At 40.6% G+C, this 19,664-nt stretch overlaps 1 long non-coding RNA gene and 1 other non-coding gene across 2 annotated transcripts in view; both read right to left on the bottom strand.

The window, feature by feature from the left end:
- The window catches only part of LOC126237075 (uncharacterized), a 143,173-nt gene that overhangs the window by 91,564 nt on the left and 31,945 nt on the right, over positions 1-19,664 (bottom strand). The gene's annotated exons all lie outside the window — the stretch shown is intronic.
- Trnas-cga (transfer RNA serine (anticodon CGA)) lies at positions 4,946-5,020 on the bottom strand. The gene has a single exon. It is a non-coding gene; the product is annotated as a tRNA-Ser (tRNA).

Consider the following 19,664-nt stretch of genomic DNA (forward strand, 5'->3'; position numbering starts at 1 on the left):
CTAGTGTGACATTTATAGGTTATACCATCTCCACGGAAAAGATCTGACCCACGTTGGAATGAGTCACCTTTATCTGTGATGTGACCTTCCTCTGCCTGACATTTACTGTGATCTACGCCGTTTCATAGGCACGATAAATTTTTTTCAATGACACATCCTGCACATCGCATCCCTACAAGCACCACTGAGAGAGGCACTTGCAGGAAAGAATACTTCCAGACTTCACAAGTTTCTGTGATGCAACGATGTGCATTGCGTATTTGATGCATTAAAAAGTGCACTCACAAACACTGTCACTATTGCACACCCAGTCTCCGAGGCTCCAGTATCAATCACGATGGGTGCAAGTGACATAGCCACCGGTGCCATGCTTCTTCAGCAGTCAAGAGTTCTGTGCAACCACTTTGTTTCTTCTCATGAAAATTGTTCACCTCCCAGTGTAAAAGGTCGACTCTCAACTGAGAACTTTTTGCCATTTACGAAGCAGTTCAAGATTTCTGCGAAGACATCAAGGGTAGGTCAGTGACTATATATATGGACCACAAGCTGCTGGTCAATTCAGTGCATAACTGCACAGCCGTCTTCCCCCCCCCCCCCCCCCCCCCCCCAAATGCTTCTGACACATGGACCTAATATGTCAGTTCACCACCAATGTCAGTTACATCAAGGGTGCAATGTCATCACCTACCAGATATCTTGAGATAGTATGATCTCATTCTCTTGGGATTTTTAAGAACTAGCAGCCCAGCCACAAAGAGATGATGAATAGAGACCAGATTATATGCATCATGAAAACCTTAAAATATGCATGAAAAACGCTTAAAAATGCATGAGAAGTGTTGAAATATGCAAGATGAAATAATTAAAAAACACTGTCATTACTGTATGCATTATATCTCAGAGTTGTACCTGTGCATATCAGTTACAAGGAAGCATGCCGGCCATGTGAAAAGTTGGTACATTTAGAATGCTGATATCATTTTCTGAATACTTTCTGGTAGAGGTTAGCTAGGGGACGTTTCTGAGATTATTTTCTAAAACTTTGCAAAATGGGAATGCATACCATGTTTCAAGAATTGTTCCTTCTTTGCTATTGTTGTCGGTGACAAGCAGATTCAATGCGAGTGAGTTACATTAAAACAATCGATATGTACAGGACAAACTTTGAGATATATCACATGCAGAGGGGCACACTCAAAAACTCCATAATATTTTATTTAAAAAACAACATACCATCATGAATTTTTTTGAACAGCATTAACTTTTAATTAATACTATTGGGCCAAAGCATTATTTACAATTTATTCTACATTTTTCTACTATTTTAAACATAAACGACCAAGTACTGGTCAAAATGTTCAGTAGTTAGATTGTTTCTTCGATCCCTCAAAATATTTTTATAAGCAAAAAAGGAACATTCTACATCAGCTGAGGTAACTAAGCAGTATTTGTGTTGGGGTGCTATGTTGGCAATTATTGTCTGGTAAAAGTTCACCCGTCCCATTAATAAAACTATCAATGACACAAAGGTTCAAAGCATGGGCTTTTGTTTAAAATGTTTTCAAACTTTTCTTTAAGTTTTCTTGGGCATACCTCTGGCAATAAGTAGGTCACTAGAATAATTTTATTCATTAACTGAATAGATTCATTCAACACCAAACCTTGAGTTTTAAGCTTTTTAATACTTGCAGGTATATGGGAAAAATGAGTGCTAACCACAGCAATAACTTTTTTAATACTGGAATCATTAAAAGCTTCCTTGCACTGGGAAACTGCCAAAGTCTCTGCACTGTCAAAGTCGTTTACCACCCCTGTAATGGCCTCGAAAAGTTCATTGTAAAACAACACATCTTCGGCCCACATACCCCAACGAGTTACCACTTGTTCGGGAGAAAACGGCACATTTTGATAGTTTTTCTTTGTAGGTCTTGACGCAAGCAGGAGCCTTTAGAAACACTTTCTTTGTGGATGAAATCAGTTTACAGTGAAGCTCCACTTTTACACTTTTCAAGAAACTTCAATAAATGGTGTAAAACATGGGAAAATGTAAATAGAGGGAAATAACGTTTTAAGCTGTAAAAGTTATGTATGGGATACCCCTCGCACTTTATATATCATATATGTACATAACAAGCATCAAAAGACTTGTCAGGGGTGTGTTTATCATCTAATGGAGCTTTAATATCTAATAAAAAACCGCTGATGTAACTGAAACTGATAATTGTCTGGTAAGTAGGAATGTTTCACTCAATTTCATATGCTACAATCGATGCTTTTGAATGCCTACAACTGCCATTCATTACTTAAATAATGAAATACAGCACTAATAGCTAATGTATTTTTTCATGCTTAGCACGACGTGTTTTGAGAATTTTTTTCTCATTGTCAAGGGCAAATATGCACATAAGTATTTTGTGTGGTGTTTGAATATGCGTCTCTTGTACTGTAGTTGTATTTTTGAGGTTATCGGGTGCTGTGGCTCATCAGTTATGTAGAAAACCACACACACAAACACACACACACACACACACACACAAACTATCACTCACATTGTTTGTTTATGTAACATCACAGAAACTACATATGTAAATACTGCATTTGACAATGAGAATAAATTCTCAAAACACGTTTTGCTCACCATGAATAAAATATGTAACCAGTGCAGTTTTAAAACTAAAAACATTTGTGCAACGCAAAGTGAATTACAGAGTCAACTAGCGCTCCAAGTGGCTATACGCCGAAACACGCTACGCTACATTCGACAAAGGTGTCACATTGATCACAAAAATAACGAAACTGCGTTTTCACACTAGATACAATTTGGAAATGGTTATGATTGGTCATGATATCTTCATTTGAATGAACCTAGTTACTCCCATCAGCCATCATGCCAAGTAAAGCTTGGCAGTGACAGAAGATACGGCATGAATTGTTCCAACTTTTATACTTTAACCAGTTCATATCCACTCAGTAGAGTGCCCTAGTGTCAGATACGGATCCTCTACACCTCCTGCAAACTCGATCCTCTTCACCCGTTGGTCTCTCCCATCCTCTCCCGCCCCCGTCTGCTACCGCGCCTGTACTTCCACATCCCACCTGCTCTCCATCTCTCCACTCTCCACACCCTCTCCCAAGGTGGCTTCTGACAGCTCCCCCTCCCTGATGATGCCCTCCTCTCCTCCATCTACCCCTCCTACCAACTTTGATCCTCCCTCCCTCTTCCAGTGTTTGTTCCTTTGGACACCCTCTCTCCCTTCTCTCCCCCTTCCCTCCCTCCTCCCTTTCTCCCCATTCCTCCCCTGGGCTTCCCCTACCCCCGTACCTCCACTCATCCTCCCATCTCCACTGCCATTGGCATCTTTGCTCTCCCCTCTCCCTCCCTCTCACCCTTCTTCCCCTCTTGGCAGGTCTCCGGACTCGCACACGTTACGTGGACATTCGCGCGCTGGAAATCATCGCCATCCATTTCTTGTGTGTGCCATCGTGTTTTGTGTTTAGTGTTTGCCATCACGCTCCATCATTCACATGTGCCATCGAAATCATCAGTGTTTGTGCGTTGTGTCAACAGTTTGTAGTGTGGATTATCATCGAGAGTGAATGGGTCCATGATTCTGTGTCTACTGCTTTTTACCCGCCATTATGTCAATTATGTGTATTCTTTATGTTTTCTCATTGTCTACTCTACGGCTGAAGAGCAGCGTAGAATGCTGCTGCCAGCCTACCCGTTGTACAGGTATTAAAATTACAATAAAGGGGAAAAAAAATGCCCTGGTGTCAAGAAACTTAACCATGTAATATTTGTAAACACTACTGGACAGCCAAGATCATGGCAGCATCATTTTTTTCTCCACAAACATTTTTTTGTAATGCATAAATCACGGGAAAATTATTGACGCAAAATCAGGTTAAAATTAACATTGTAGGCATAGGAAACATGATGGGATCAATAAAAAATGTTGTAAATGAGGGGAAACCTTAATTCCAGGAACGTAAATGTGGGGTTATAGTGTATTTACATTCCCAAACGTGGAACGTACGGTACTTCTTCAGCAAGGCGATGCACTCCACTAGAGCAAAGCACATCACGTGAATCAAATTGGGATAAAATACTTGGCGGGCTTTTCCTACTTTGATCACATAGGGAACAGCATCCAACATAAACACAAACACCCTTTCATCTGCAGAAGATTCTGGAAGTATTTTTCTAGTACCCTCATTTACGAATCTGGCACTTGTAGAATGATTTACTATTTCAAGTTCTTTGCAGGCCACTACATAGGAAGAAGAAGGCTCTTCTTTTCAAGAACCAACAATTAAATTTGCAAAGTAACAGCCACAAGTGTTTGTAGTTTCATCACCTGAAATCCAGATAATGCTGTCATTGAGGTCACTGCTTATCTTCCAGAACATTTACGTCAATTGTCGGTGTGTAATTTTTACACAATGGTGAATCATCTGGTACATTTTGATTTAAGCAATACTTGTGCAGTAAGCCTTTGAGGATAGGGTTTGTAAGTTTGTGAAGAGGAATATTGCTTGCAATGAATGCTTCACATAGATCCATGTTAAACAGACTTTTTTGGTTAACTTTGGACAAATCCCTGCTACTGCAGTTTGCTACTGTCAGAAGTTGTTGCCGTGGTCCTTTCCTCTGCATTTCTGCGAAATGAAGACTTGTCTTGATTTGCTGGACTATTTGGAGCCTTTTTTTTTTTTTTTTGCATGAAAGGTTTTTCTCGCAAACTCAACAATATAAAACAATTACGTCATATGTAAATGTTCCAGGATGATCAGCTATCCACGAAATGACGTTTCTTTTTTTGGGCAGCATGGCGCACAACACGTTACACACTGCACATCATAAACACACACAACTGTGTAAAAGTAAACAGAAAGCTAAACTGAAACAATTGGTGTGTGAAACTTCCTGGCAGATTAAAACTGTGTGCCCGGCCGAGACTCGAACTCGGGACCTTTGCCTTTCGCGGGCAAGTGCTCTACCAACTGAGCTACCGAAGCACGACTCACGCCCGGTACTCACAGCTCTACTTCTGCCAGTACCTCGTAGAGCACTTGCCCGCGAAAGGCAAAGGTTCCGAGTTCGAGTCTCGGTCGGGCACACAGTTTTAATCTGCCAGGAAGTTTCATATCAGCGCACACTCCGCTGCAGAGTGAAAATCTCATTCTGGAATTGGTGTGTGACTAGAAGCTTGCATAGTTTAATTTAATTGTTGCTGACATGTACGGTATGACAGCGGAAGGGATTAACTGGAGGTGCGGACGCAGGAGCATTGACTCTGTCTGCCTGTTCCTGTTCCTCTTTTGTAATGATTTTGCAAGGCAGTGGCCTCTCAGTTAGCAACTGCATGCATTTATAGGTCGCAGTCAATCTGTGAGACATTGAAACTAGATCGAGCTAGAGACCTCCCATCTAAATTTTTAAAATATTTTAAACACAGAGTGAAACTATGCATCATCACTAGTTTTTAGTTAAAATATGCAATATCTGGTAAAAAGGAGCCAAATATGCAACTGCATATGGAACATTCAAATGCATGTAATCCAATCCAGTCTCTAATGATGACATACAGCAGTTATTACACAATGAGTCTACCTTGCTATCAATTGAGCCTGACTGAATTCTGAGTTCTTTCCTATCAGTCCTCTGCAATGTTTTCACAGGCTCAGTCCACCCCGTAGTTCTGGCCATCTTGTACCATAAGAAATTTGCTGCTATCCATGACCTTGCACATCCTAGTGTTTGGGCCACCAGCTGCCTAATAACGGAGCATTTTGTATGGATATGGGTTAGGGCAGACTGCAAAAACTGGAATAGTGTGTGTGTACCCTGCCAATGCACTAATGTTGGCTGATATGCATACCTACCATTGGGCTTGTTTAACATACCTGAAAACAGTTCCTCATGTACATCTCAACCTGGTCAGCCCGCTCCCACTTTCAGAGGGTTTTTCATACATCCTGTCAATTGTCAGTCACATTAATTGGTGGGACAAGACCATTCCAATCACAGATATAACAGCCAACTCTGTTGAACAGGCCTTTATCACCTCCTTGATCGCACAGTTCAACTGCACGTCTTTGGTCACAACAGACTAGGGACGACAATTTGAGGATGTTTCTTTCTCCAAGCTGTGTGACCTGTGCAGTGCAAACAAATTACACAGAACAGCCTACCACCTGTAGAGCAGTGGGTTGATCGAGCCTTGGCACCACACTTGAAAAGCCCTGCTGAAGTGTCACGGCATGTATTGGTCAGAGGCACTCTCCTGGGTCCTGCTTGGCATCTGTATAGGCTACAAAGGGGATTTACAAGCCTCCCTAGCTGACTTATTGTACGGGGAACCTCTCATCTTTCTGGCACAATTTGTTGAGGACTGAGGACTCCAACGGTGCAGTCCAAACTTCCAAATTATAGAATACATCCGATACGTCACCAGCCAAGGGCACACACAGTCCCTGACATCTTCATGCACAATGACCTGCACCTACATGATGCTGCGTGATGACATGGTGTGACCTGCACTGCACCTGCCCTACTGGAATCACTTAAAGTATTACACTGCTTGCTGCAGACCTTTGACATTATGGTCCACTGTAAAGGACAAACAGCATCTGCCTCATGTCTGAAACCAGCTTGGGAGCTCTATGAAGATGCAAATTCGGAGGATAACTCACCCCCCCCCCCCCCCTCCCCTGCCCGATCCCACTTCTATGTTACCACTCACTCACAGTGCACCTAATGAGGTGAGCTCTCCTTCTGACTCTGAACGTGTGTGTAACAATATGTGTGGTGCTAGTGGTTTGTGGCCTCCACCCAACTCAGAGGCTGCGTGTGATGTCGCATGTGCGTCCCCCCATCCCAGTGACTCCACTGATCTTCTGACGACACCTGCATTGGCATCTTCCAAGTCAATGCGTCATTCTTTCACATCGAGGACCCCTCTCTGCAATTACGCGATGGCACAGTTTGTCCAGCATGCCCCTCCACGCATGCTGGACTATTTGATCACTCAGGTCACACTCCTCAGTGCGTTTGCAATCCCTACAGACACAGAGAAGACAGCCATCACTGTCTCAACTGATGACAACAGCCACCTCTCTGTTCATGTGCCACTGACAGTGAGCCATGCCCCCTTCACTGCCGGGTTGCCTGATCCCAGTTTCCTGGTTTGGCCACCCGCTCCAACCACTGACATGGCAACGAGAATTCTTCATTAATGGAATCTACAACTACAGGTCCTCTTTTCCCATGGGTACATCTTCATACATGACCAAGCACCATGCCACCTCTTCCCACGCTCCGCAGGAGGGAGTGGAGGAGGGTCTCTGTGGTGGTCTTTAACCACCAGAATTGAGTGTTTATGCAATGTGCTGTCTTTGGACTAACTAAAATCTTTAACTTTCGAACTTGTACCATCACTGCAGTTTGTTCCTTAGTCTTATTCCAGCACTTGGCATGTGACATTTTATTGTATACTGTGTTCATGACAAATACCAAGTTTAATATAAAGTGGTTTTCAGGTTATTAATACGATAACTGTATGACCTGTTCCCCATAAGTTAAAATACTATGGTGTGGGAGCTGCTGTACTTGCTACCCTTCAGTACTACTTAGAAAGCAGTAACATATCAGGAGCAGAAGAAAGACCACAGCATTCCACAAGCTTTTATCATAGCCTCTCCCTTTTTTCCCCATTTTTGTAAATGATCTTAGCCAAGATGGTGACATGCTACAATTTGCTGATGACACTACTCTTGCTGTCAAAGAAAATAATTCTACTCAAGCAGTTCTGAAATCAGATGTACTATCTGGAAAGGACAATGAGAGGTTCATCCAAATAAAAAGAAAATAAATGAAGAAAAAACTCAGCATATGGTATGCAGTCTCAGCAAAAACACATTTGTATCATGTAGAAATGGTGAAATTGCTAGGTTTTGTTATCACAAACTTTCATGGAATGTACACAATGAGTATGTGCGCAAGAAATTTTCCTATTTAGGATATTTCCTAAGGAGAGGGAAAAGAGTAATTACACACCAGTATCTACTAACTGTATGTCAAGCTCTGTTCCACAATCATATTGCTTAAAGACTACAGCTGTGGGATCATTCATCAGGTTGCAAGGACATTGTATTACCGCAAAAGAGAGCAGTAAAAATTATCACATCATATAGTAAGCAGGAGCGTTCAATCCATCCATCCCGGTGCTTATATTCAGCCAACACTGGGTTGGGATGGTCTTGTACATCTAAAATTTCACAGAGAACCATAACTGTATATACGCTATTGTTTTGTTGGTTTCAACATTCCTGTGAAGACATCCTCTGTGTTCATCTTTTGTCTGTGTCTAGTGTATGTGTGTGGTCAAATGTGACAAAACTTTTCAAAGCATTTTTGCAAACTGTAATGGAAGTGAAACCTGGGAATCAACCTGATATTTGCTTATACTGATGTGGTAAACCACCTAAAACTATCATTAATCTGTGAGGTAGATTTGATCTGGAACTGATGCACTTCCCCACATCCCAGAAGTGTTCATTTCAATGCACTTGGCTATCTGAGAGGGGACGCAGGAGCATTGCAAACCATTATTCACAAAGTTGGGAATAATGACCATTTACTACTATTATACGAGGGTGGTTTAAAAAGTTCTCGGAACGGAATAGAAAAAAAGTACTTAAATCACTGAGACTTCTTTTTTTTTTTAAATGTAGTCTCTTTGTAGATTAATGCACTTGGTCCAACAGTGTTCCAGTGCCTTGATCCCATCTCGAAAATGAGTTTCCTCCAGTCCTGCAAAATAGCTGTCAACTCTATCAATTCTTCATTTGAAGCGAATTTTCGTCCACCAAGAAAAAATTTCAGATTTGAGAAGAGATGGAAATCTGATGGAGCCATATCAGGTGAATAAGGCAGGTGTGGCAACAATGCATACCTTATTTCATGTAATTTTGCCATGGCGATGGCACATTTGTGCGGGCACGCATTGTCTTGATGGAAGATGACTTTCTTCCCTGCTAAAACTGGCCTTTTTTGCGTATCTTTTGTTGCAATTTGTCCAGGAGGTTAGCACAGCATTCTCCAGTAATTGTTTGCCCAGTGGGGAGATAATCTACAAACAGAATCCCCTTCGCATCCCAGAACACTGACGCCATGACCTTACCCACTGAAGGAAATGTCTTTGCTTTCTTTGGTGGAGAATCAGCATGTTTCCACTGCTTTGACTGTTGTTTTGTCTCTGGAGTATAGTAGTGCACCCAAGTTTCACCTGTTGTCACAAACTGGTGCAAAAAATCTTGTTAGTTTCTCCTAATATGGGCCAAACATTGTTCTGATATATCCATTCTCACGCGTTTTTGTTCCAGTGCCAAGAGTAGCGGCACCCATCTTGCAGATAATTTTTTCATTTCCAATTCATCAATTAAAATGTGATATACTCTTTCAGATGATATCTGGCAAGTTGAGAAATTTCACGCACTTTCAGTCAACGATCCTCCATGACCATTTTGTGCACTTTTGCAGTGATTTCTGGATCAGTGACACATCTTGGCCGACCACTGCATGGATCACTATCTAAGCTCTCCTGACCAAATTTAAAGTCATTTGTCCACTTGAACAGTTGAATATGTAGGAGCAGAGTCCCCCAGTGTAATATGGAAATCGGCATGATTTTATACCTTTCTTTATGAAGTACTTTATCACTGCTCAAACCTCAATTTTTTCCATCTTTGCAAATCACTACATGTGAACAACAGCAGACCCATGTCACCACCACAGCTTTCTTCCAAGAGCACTGATGTGGCACATCTTTACAGGCAACAGTCCAATGAATATCACTTGAATGACTCATTGCGCTAGCACTGACCTCTCGTGATGATCCGGGAACTTTTCAAACCACCCTCATATATTACTGTGCCTCATGCATGTCAAGGAAAACCTATGTACATTCAGCAAGATCCATAAGTTACACAACAACAACACTCCAAGCAAAGAGATCATGGTAACTGTTGACTGTAAAAAACAAGAGATAGCTTTATGACAACTGTTCTGAGAATGTTCAGTTCATTACACTTGGAACTGCAGATCTTGCTATCAGAGAAGTACAAGAAAAAATTACAAGGGACTTAAAACTATGTTCACTATACCCAGTACAGGAATTTCTTGAATCTGATAGACAGTGGGTTCATCTACTGAATTTCCTCAAAACTTAGTAAATGTATTGACGAAATATATGCTGATCAAGAAATGCATTCTGCATTAAATTTTTAATTGTGTTTGAGTAAGCTGAAATGTTATATATTATTTGTATTTTAATTTATTAATATTTCAGATGTCATGCAATCTCCCCAGCCACAGCTGATAAATGACACAGACCTGGTAATAAGTAGCAATATACTTCTGCAATGACAGTTGGATAATGTAATGAATTTAACCTGTCTTGGTAGCAAAATAATAAAAAAATAGATCTACTCTTAATGAAGTTATATGAAAAATAAATGGGTCTGTGACAGCTCAAATTAAAAAACAATGATCTCTTCATTGAAGAAAGCATTAGCGTAAGAGACAAGAAATAACTTATTTAGACTTTTTTCTGGAGTGTTTCCCGTTACGTATGTGAAACACAGACAAGTTGTGTACAAGGAAAGAGAGAGGAAAAAGACTTAAGATACTCTGCTGCCATCAGATGATTACTAATTACTAATTAAGAGGCTCTTCAGTGAATATAGGGAAAATTATTAAAACACAAAGTGATTCCTGGAGCAGCCTTGCATTTTATTATGGGAGTTTATGTCAGACTACATTAGCAGATTTTTATAAATTGTCTGGATGAAAGACTGAAGTGTAGAGATCAAATTACAAAAGGACTAGGCTTTTTCAGTCCTCTATCAAATTTAAAATATGGCGCTGTAAAGAGGACAGTAAGAGTAGAAAAACTGCTGCAAACCTAGAAGAAAGACATGGTGATTGCTATTCTGTAAATCTAGTTGCTCTTCTGGGTATTCATAGTGTAGTCAACTTAGTCCACATTCTGCTCCTTCTCTTCTCCATTGTCTGCGACAAGGTCACACTTCAAAAGGTATTCATATTGCATGTCATAAACATAATGTAATCATAAACACCCAACAAAGATTAGGCCTTACGTGTGTTCTGACTGGCCAACTGATTCCTAGAAGACAGTACAAAATCTGACAGGAAGATGTCATAAAGTATAAATTGTGTGATATGTCTGTGATTTCACTGTCATAGTAATTTTTGTAAGTCATCAGTCTTTTGGCAGGTTTGGTACTATCCTGCAATTTGTGCAATCTTTCCATCCATATGTAAGTTCTTTTGCATATTTTAGTATTTGCCTACTCCTTTGATTTTTCCTCTATACTGTTCCTTTCAGTGCCAATTTAACTACTGTTGGATGCCATAGCAGATGCCCCAATAACATGTCCATTCTTCTAGTAAGGGTCTTCCATTGATTGCTTTCTTCACCCATTCTTCGATAATAACTGCTGCAGGATTCCGGTTTCTTTTTATCTGGATTTACGACAGTCAACATTTTACTTTCATACAACGCTGTGCTCCAGATGAAAACTTCCAGCAATGTCTTCCTCAGTTACATATCAGTATTTGGTAACAACAGAGCTATTACTGAAGAAAGCACACTTTGACTATGCCAATCTACCTGTGATATCTTCCTTGCTTCAACCATCTTCTTCCTTTACTGTGTAGTTCCCAATTTTGATGGATTATACAAATCATTATTCTCCTTTTACTAATTATCATCACATTTGTCTTCACTCTATTACATTAAAACCATATTCTATGCTAAGTAATGTGGAGGAGTAATGAGATGAGCAATAAACTTAACATCAAAATTGATGACTGTGAGGTAATGTGAAGGAAATGTGCTAACTCGGAAAGCAAAATAACACCTGATGGATGAGGCAAGGAGGATAAAGATAGCCTGATGACAATGTAAAAGACAATTGTGTAAATGGTCAGCATGTTGTTATATTTTTCTGTCATAAAATGTATTAGACACAGCTTAAAATAACTTTGTGATCCTTGTTTCAGCTACTCAAATGGTAGGGACCAGGTGTCAGCCAACAAAAGTTCTTTCTAGAGTTCCACAGGCTCACTGTGTTATCTGTTCTGTAGGTACACACAGTCTTCCAAGGTGAGCTAGGTTACACAGGATGGAGAAGGAAGAACAAAACAAGGAGTAATTTACATCAATCATGAGAGCTTGTAGCATGCTGCCCACTAGATGGCATCAAAATCCACACCACTGGCATCTGTCAACCACAAAGTTATTTTATTCAAGCTATACATTTTTAAACTGAAACATTCCACTTCTTGTAGAGAGACTGCAAATATTGTCCGTGGAACATGCAAATAAGCACTTGTCCTTTCGTGGAATCTATGGCACAAGCCTATAATTCATAATAGAATTCTTATGAATTTGTGGGAATAATGTTGTGTGATTCTACTAAACTGCAAATTTAGTGTTACAGAGCATGATGGCAAATACTGTGGCTTTAGTTCAGGACTAATTGTGTCTGTGCCATTTCTCTGGCAGGGTGGCAATGTAAGAGAGATTCTTTGATTAATTTTCCACAGCATACAAACCATACTTACAGGTGTATGAAAATGTAGAATGTATTTAATTTATGAAAAAATGAATGAGCTGTTACATTTTAAACTTTAAGTTTAGAAAAAAAAACTCAAACTTTATACTTAATTACTTCAATTTTTACCACAGTTTTTAATATATTTGGAAAATTCTGGAGTATTGCATTAAGGAGTTTGTTTTTAATAAGCATACAAAGTTTGAAAGTAATATGATATTTATTTTGGGTGTTACATGCACATGAGTACAGAAATTTGTGTTTTGCGGAAAATGGCCGTTAAAGTTCCTTCTTGTATTTAGCATTTGTTTAAAACTGTGCAGCACTGTAAGCAGGTTCTTTTTCATTTTCTAAATCAGTTTTCTTCCTTTTCACATTCCTATGATACAGTCTTCTTGATTTTATCACCTTTAAAAATGATTTACCTGCTTTCACTACACGCTCTCAGTCTATCACATACAAAGCTTTGATATAGTTCACTCTGGGCTTAATTCCTGTTTTCTGTAAAACATATTTCCTGCTTTGCACACCATCATTAAAACATGAAACCGCATCATAAACACCAACAGCAAGTGCATTTCTTCCCACAAAAATGGTTTTTGGCAATCTTTCCCATACACATTGGTTAAAACTCTCATTTGGGATTTGGCTACCACCATGAAGACATTTATTGAATAAGTTTTCATTTGCAAGGTCCCTGAATATAGGTTTGATGGCTTCCATTTAGCAGTTGGTAGAGAATGCCTGTGAAGATATACTTCACCACCAGCAATTGACCTTTGTTGCCACACAATACTACACTTCCTTTTTGGCACAAGTTGTGGATAGGGTTATTGTCTGAATACATTTTGTGGAAGTATAAGGCCCAAACTGCTTGCTTCATATTTTTCAAGTCCCCTGTGTTCTTTCTTATTGCTAAGCCATAATATGTCTGTAGTTTGTCAATTTCTGGATCTGTCAGTCGCCTTCTCTCTTTTATTCCCATCAGATAATTTTTTTCCTGACAAATTCTGTCTCAGCTTTCTAAGTCTAGTGCCAAGTCTTTTCTGTTCATGTCCCACACATTATAACTTCTGCACAATAGTTTCAGCTCCATATGGAGCACATTTTTGAACCTCAAGAAAAGCTTTACTATCACCATCACTTCCTTCACATATTGCAGGCCTTGGGAGGCAACAGATATGGTAAACAACCTGACAACTCCCTGTGCTTAGATACCTCCACTTTAGCCTTTATAGTTTATATTACATTCATGATCTGGAATCCCTTTCACACAACTATGACAAAATTTGCTCAACACTTCAACATCTAGTACTTTTCCAGTGTCAACATATGTTGTTACAACAACATCATTCATTCAATGAATTGTGCACCCTTTTTGCCAGGTGTCATCAAAAGTGGCCACTACATCCCTGTCACCACCATTTTCGATAATAGGTTCTTTTGGAGGACTTTTCATTGATGATTCAGCAACTTCTTTTACAGCCCCAAACAGTAAACCATAATGAAACTTCCTGGCAGATTAAAACTGTATGCCCGACCGAGACTTGAACTCGGGACCTTTGCCTTTCGCGGGCAAGTGCTCTACCATCTGAGCTACCGAAGCACGACTCACGCCCAGTCCTCACAGCTTTACTTCTGCCAGTATATCGTCTCCTACCTTCCAAACTTCCTGGCAGAAGTAAAGCTGTGAGGACCGGGCGTGAGTCGTGCTTCGGTAGCTCAGATGGTAGAGCACTTGCCCGCGAAAGGCAAAGATCCTGAGTTCGAGTCTCGGTCGGGCACACAGTTTTAATCTGCCAGGAAGTTTCATATCAGCGCACACTCCGCTGCAGAGTGAAAATCTCATTCTAGTAAGCCATAATATCTCTCAAATTTTGCTGAAGGAAAGGTATTCTTGCTGCCTTCTGTCCCCTAGCGATACAGTGCATGCTATATGCTACCCTCAAATTCATATCATAACCTTTGTTTACAGTTTTAGATGTCATGCAAGATGCACCAACATTGCATATGCTGCATATCGCATATAAGTTTGTAGCAAGGCCTTTCCTGGCACTCTCATCTTCCACCATAGAAACATACCGCACAGCAAGCAATTCTTGCACATAACATTGTCCAGTATTAACTGTGACATTATGTTAACAGAAACAATAATATGACATGAACCTTCAGATTCACATCCTCAACTTTCATTAGTACCAAAAACAAGTTTCCTTCTTGAAGCATTCAGCAGTAGTTTGTTTACTGGCTTTGAGAGGTTGCTGTCTTGAGCCACTGGTGTAACATTTGTTGTAGCACCCTTTACTGCGTAAATATCTTGTGCAATAATATGCCACAAACGAACACAAAACAACATAGCCAAATGAAAATCATTTCGAAATTCACAACACCAAACTGCAAGCCTTTCAAAACAGAGAACAAACAAAATCAGCGATCAAAACAATCCATATCAATAGCAGCAGAGAAAGTGTTGATGTTAATAGTCCTTTGTTTCATGTATGACAGTCTGTGGCACAAATATGAACATTCAAATTCTACAGAGCGAAATACACTTACATATGGCAGAAGAATGCCATGCAAAGGGGTGTGGCACTGCATCTTGGTACACTTAAGACCAAATAATGTGTCTTATAATCTCTCAAATACGAGGGCCATTCAGAAAGTAACCTCCGGTTGATTTAAAAAAATACACCAAGTTAAATAAAAATATTTTAATGTATACATCTTACAACTACATCTTTGCACTATTTTTCTACATAGTCTCCATAGCGATTGAGGCACTTATCGTATCTCTTCACAAGCTTTGAAATTCCTTCTACATAAAAATCACCCGCTTGTGCCTGGAGCCAGCCTGTGACCGGATCTTTGAGCTCTTCGTCATCATCAAACCGCTGTGACCCGAGCCATTTCTTCAAATGCATGAAGAGGTGATAATCACTTGGCGCCAGGTCTGGGCTGTAAGGTGGATGGTTGATAACGTCCCACTTGAAGGACTCAAGAAGGGCCGTTGTTCTGCGAGCAGAGAGAGGACGGGCGTTATCGTGCAAAAAAAGATACCGGAAGTCAGCATACCACGGCGTTTGTTCTGTATAGCCCATCGTAACTTTTTTATTGTTTCACAGTACACGTCTTGATTAATGGTCGTACCACGTTCCATGAATTCAACCAACAACACCCCTTTGGCATCCCAAAACACCGTTGCCATTAGTTTTCTGGCAGAAAAATCTTGCGAGGCTTTTCTTGGTTTGGTAGGCGAATTTGAATGTGCCCAAATCTTTGATTGTTCTTTTGTCTCAGGGTTCACGTACTTAATCCAGGTTTCGTCACCGGTCACGATTCTGTTTAACAATGGTTCTCCTTCGTCCTCATAACGTGACAGAAAGTCTAATGCAGAGGCTATTCTTTGAGTTTTGTGGTGGTCGGTAAGAATTTTGGGCACCCATCGTGCACAGAACTTACGGTAACCCAATCTTGCTGTCACTATCTCATACAAGAGAGTCTTAGAAATCTGTGGAAAACCAGTAGACAACTCCGACATTGAGAAATGTCGATTTTCACGAACTTTTGCATCAACTGTCTGAACAAGTTCGTCAGTCACCAATGATGGTCTACCACTCCTCTCTTCATCATGAACGTTTTCTCGTCCACTTTTAAATAAACGTACCCATTCACGGACAACTCCTTCACTCATAACTCTTGGTCCGTACACGGCACAAAGCTCACGATGAATAGCTGTTGCAGAATATCCTTTGGCTGTAAAAAACCTTATGACAGCACGCACTTCACATTTGGCGGGGTTTTCTATTGCAGCACACATTTCAAACTGCCACAAAAACTAAACTAACGCAGGTACGACGTTCACTCGACCACGGCTTGATGCCGACTGACCTGTTGAGTGCGTGAACGCACAGATGGTGTCGCTACTCCCCCCACAACCCGCACTGTGACCAGTCGGAGGTTACTTTCTGAACCGCCCTCGTATATACATTTTATACATCAAACTATTCAGAAAGATGTACGCTACAAAATTGACATATTTTTGAAAAATCAAATTTTTAAAAATTTTTGACGTCCTAACCCCCCTCTACCCTTAATCATTTGTTACCTCAATCATCAGCTGAGACAGAAAATACATAGATGAAATTTCAAAGGCTTTGGCGTGAGTCAGATAACATGAAAGACACACACATGAATGAGCAAACGAGCGTGCACACCCATGCCCTTAAATAGTGCCAGCTGGATGCATATTGCAAGTGCTGCAGTTTAGAGTTTAGTAGGTGTCAAGGGGTTGGGTTGTGTTTGGGGAGGGGGTGGGGGAGTAGAGGGAAGGGAGAGTTAGGAAGCAAGAAGAGGGGTTGGGGTGGGTTGCTAGTGGCTTAGAGGGCAGGCAACTGGTTTGACAGGAGGGAGTAGTGGCAACTGCACAGGCCAGGCAAGTGATGCAGGAGTGTTGGAGCTCATGGAGAGTAACACATGTTGAAAGTGGCATAAGGGCATTAATTGGGAGGGGGTGAGAGGATGCAGAAAGGGGAAACATTTAAGTGGAGGGTGTAGGGATAATGGGTTACTGGAGGTTGAGGCCAGAACAATTACAGAAACAAAGTATGGGTTGCAAGAATAAATCCAAACTGCACAGTTCACAGAAGCTGATGATGGAGGGGAGCATCCATATGTCTCAGAGTGTGAGGCAACCATTGAAACTGAGCATGTTACCCCTCCCACATAGCCTAGCCACCCATGGATGAAGTATCTGCAGTGACAAAAACGCCATTGCCCAGTATGCTGAAGGTCTCACGAAGGTCTTCACAGACAGCCACTACCCCCCAGACCTAATCTGCAAACAGATTTCCCATGCCTTATCCTCACTCACCCCCAAGTCTTTCCCCACCCCAAGAATCAGCCACAGAGGAGTACCCTCCCCCACACCTCTTCATCCAATATCACCCTGCACCCTGGACTGGAAGTACTGAACTATATCCTTTGTTAGGGCGTTGATTGTCTATCATCATTCCCTGAAATGAGGGACATCCTACCCAAGATCTTCCCCACTCTCACTCCCTAACCGCCTGAAATGGTGTTCAATCATCCACTCAACTTATATATCATAGCCTATACCACAACCACTCTTGACCTCTTCATTCAGGGAAAATGTACCCGTGGAATACCCAGGTAAAAGAGCTGCCCATTTCACCCACCCAGCACTTCCTACTCCACCCTGGCATGGGATTATCCTACCAGTTGGAAGTCAAGCCACCTGTGAAAGCAGCCATGCCATATACCAATTCTGCATGTGAAGTTTTATATGTTGATATGACAACCATTCACCCCTCAACCAGGATGAATAACCACAGCAAATTGTAGCCAAGAACAAAGCTGATCACCTGGTGGCACAACATGCAACTGAGCATAACATGCTCTACTTCAATGGCTAATTCACAGCCCAAGCCATCTGGATCTTTCCCCCCCCCCACTGCCAGCTTTTGTGAATTACACAGATGGGAGCTACTGTTGCAACACATTATTCACCTGAGCAATCATCCTGGCTTCAATCCAAGGTAACCCCACGTCCCCACATCTTCAAGCCAATGGTTTCTACTTCCTAAACTTATGTCATTTATCTGCATTTTGATAATACAAAGGAAAATAAAATAAACAACAAGAAATGTTTTACATTATCTTCAACTGCCTTCTTTATTTACTGTCATCTGTGGTTTCACAGTTTTCAATCATTATCTTAACAGAACAGCTGTGAAATTTATATCCTCGTTGTCACAAATGTTCAGCTATTTCTTCTGAATAGATAACTGAGGTTATAGTTACGACGGGACCTGAGAACGCAGCTGTTTTTTCTGAACACACAGATTTCACTTCTATACCAATATGAGGATATTGCAGTTTCTCCTGCTTCCAAACATATTGTCTGCCTACCACTCTTTCATTGGCTGTGAAGAACTAGCCACTGACATGTTCCCTATTGTTCCCGACATACCTCACGGTGTTGACAACATTACTGCATGAAATACATTAGTATGCCACTGGACTCAATCTAGAATTTTAGCATCTTCTGCAGAAATGTATGCTATTTTTGACTGTCTGTCAAATTTTAAAGTTAATTAGATTCCGATTTTAAATGGATCGAGGCAAACTGTAGTTTAAACTGGTAGATGTTCATAAAAAGCCAAAGCATGCAGTACAGATTCCCACGGTTTGCAGCACAACAAAACTGTCTGCCTGCTCACCGCTCCCCCCCCCCTCCCCCCCCCCCCCACTCATCATAGTTTTCAACCATGCAGGTTTTGCTGTTCCCCCCTCCAATCCTTCCTCAGACTGAAAAACAATTTCCCAAGGAGTTCCACAAGGTTCAATATTGGGCCCTATCTGTTACTTTTTATGTAAATGATCTACCACTTGATATTGTTGTTCATTCAGTCTTATTTGCTGATGATACATAAGTTCTAATTGAAAATGAGGAATCTGAAAGTATTCCAGAAAAAGCCAAAAATACTTTAGAAAAACTCAAATCTTGGTTCCATCAAAATGGACTAAAACTAAATGCAACTAAAACCAAAATGATGCAATTTGAAGCTAAATCAGTAGAAAGGACTGAAATAAAGATAACTTGCAATGATCAGGATATCACAGAAGCAAACCACATAAATTTCTTAGGCCTAAATCTTATAAAAATTTAAATTGGAAGGTACACATAGATTACTTAGCAAATAAACTGAGCAGCTTGGCATTTGCAATGTGTATTTTGTCAGGTGCCACAAACACAGATTCCAGAAAAATAGTTTATCACTGCTACTTTGAGTCATTATTTGTTATGGCATAATCTTCTGGGGAAATTCAGCAAATGTTACTAGGCTCCTAGAAAGTAATTGGAAATGTGTGTTGCAAAAAAACGGGGATCCTGTTGACCACTGTTAAAAAATTTAAAAATACTATCAATCCCCTCACTTTACATGTATAAGGTGGTGGTGTTCTTATATAAAAATCAACGTACACTAGACAGTTTCTGTTTT

This window comes from Schistocerca nitens, chromosome 2, assembly GCF_023898315.1.
Source record: "Schistocerca nitens isolate TAMUIC-IGC-003100 chromosome 2, iqSchNite1.1, whole genome shotgun sequence".
In the NCBI taxonomy this organism is placed as follows: Eukaryota; Metazoa; Arthropoda; class Insecta; order Orthoptera; family Acrididae; genus Schistocerca; species Schistocerca nitens.